Raw genomic sequence first — 2,198 nt, 5'->3', positions numbered from 1 at the left:
ACAATACATCAAAAAAAAACCAAAACAAAAAACAAAAAAAAAAAAAAAAAAACAACAACAACAACAACCAAATTAAAAAAAAAAAAAAAAAAAAAACTGAGAGATCGAGGAAGAGAGAGCTCCAGGTGCGATGGCGCGATCGAGGGTCTGGGTCTGGTCGAGCGGCGTTGGAGCGATGGCGCGATGAAGGAGGCGATGGGTCTGGGTCGACGACGAGGTGCGATGGCGCGATCGAGGTGCGATGGCGATGGCGCGATGGCGCGATCAGCGCGGTGCGATGGCGAGGTGCGAGACCGGAGCTCGAGGTGCGATGGCGAGTGCTGCGATCGGAGCTCGAGGTGCGATGGCGCGGTTCGTGGTTCGTCGGTTCGTGGCGCCGGCGAAGTCGAAGGCTCGTGAACGGACTGCGTGGATCGGTCCGTTTGTTCTGGGTTTCTCTTTTTCTTTGGTGGATCGGTCCGTTTTTCTGGTTTCTCTTTTTTTTTGGTGGATCGGACTGCGTTGGTTTCTCTTTTTTTTCGGTTCTTGCTCCTGTGGTGTGTGTTGTTGTTGTTGTTGTGCTCTCCGTTTCTCAATTTTCCGGAAAATGCCATTTGAAGGTAAAATAGAAGGTGAAATGCATTTTCACCAGGGGAGGCTTATTTTCGGTCAAAGGGGAAATTCTTTTCCGTTGACCCAATTTTCTTAAGCAGCCAAACACCCACATTTTACGGAAATTGATTTCCGGAAGTAGTTTGAAGTTGAAACAAACACAGCCTTAATGGGAATAGGGGCATTGAAATCTAATACCGTATGCATTGGCTTTTCTTTGCTCGATGGGTGAAATTTCATGGGGTTCTGAAAGTCTAGATATTGATGAGTTCTATCTTCGCTTTTGATTCTAAAAAAAAAAAAAAAAAAAGATATTCTCCAAGTCAAGAAAAAAAAAAGGGTGCAGACTGCAGTCAATTTTTTTTTTTTTTTAACAAAGGATAAATTACAAATTACACCCTTAAAATTTAAGGGTGTTTAGATTTTACATGCTGAAATTTTAAATTTGAATTTACCCTTGAAGTTTGGACGTGATTAGATTTTACACCTAGTTTTAGAATTTGAATTTTACATTAAAGTTTGGAGGTATTTAAATTTTAACACCCTAAATTTGAAATTTCTGGTGTAAAATCCAAAATCTCCCAATTTTAAGAGTAAAATCCAAAAAAAAAAAAAAAAAAAAAAAAATAAAGAAAATCTCCAAGTCAAAGAAAAAAAAAAAGGTGCGAGACTGCTTTAACAAAAGATAAATTACAAATGGATTTTACTAATGTGTGCCTCTTCGGGCACACAATTATACTTTTAAAGTTTAAGAGTGTTTAGATTTTATATGCTGAAATTTTAAAATTTGAATTTTACCCTTAAAGTTTGGATGTGATTAGATTTTACACCTGACGTTTTAGAATTTAAATTTTACATTCAAAGTTTGGAGGTATTTAAATTTTACACCCCTAAATTTTGAAATTTTTGAGTGTAAAATCCAAACATTCCCCAACTTTTAAGAATAAAATCCAAACACTCCTAAAATTTAGGGAATAAAATTTAAATTCTGAAATGTAAGAATGTAAAACCCAAATATCTCAAATTTCAGAGGATAAAATTCAAATTCTGAAACTTTAGGTATAAAATCCAAATACACCCAAACTTTAGGTTTATAATTTGCAATTTACTCTTTAATAAATAATTCAATGGTTACAAAATAGGAGAAATGATGAAAACATATAAATGTATTAACCAGTTGAACTACAAGACTCTTAATAATATCAATTACTTTATACAAAGAGTAGCATGGTTAATTTGTTATCTAAAAAAAAACGAGTAAACGTCTCGAGTAGCATTCTGGTATCTTTGATCTTTTATGCCAGTTGTTTTGGTTAATATTGATTTATATACTGTCAACTAAATTTAATGATTTTAATTGTAGTTCTAGTTTTTCAGAATTTTTATAAATTGCGTATGGATTTGGTAGAGCTCTTCTTTTTTTAAGAAACCTTAGGTAATTTGTAGGTCTGGTCGAAGTTTTCTTAATTTTGAGACTCTTAGAAAAAAAATAGCAGTTAATTTAAAAACTGGGCATTGTTTCTCTAATTTACTAGGTTGAAAATGAAATGCTCAGTTTAATGCTTTCTGAAGATGAGAATGAGCAGCATGACCAGAACTCCTAGGCA

Source organism: Quercus suber, unplaced genomic scaffold, assembly GCF_002906115.3.
Source record: "Quercus suber isolate HL8 unplaced genomic scaffold, Cork oak 2.0 scaffold_1184, whole genome shotgun sequence".
Taxonomy (NCBI): domain Eukaryota; kingdom Viridiplantae; phylum Streptophyta; class Magnoliopsida; order Fagales; family Fagaceae; genus Quercus; species Quercus suber.
The sequence above is the reverse complement of the archived record's forward strand: the minus strand, read 5'-3'. Positions refer to the sequence as shown.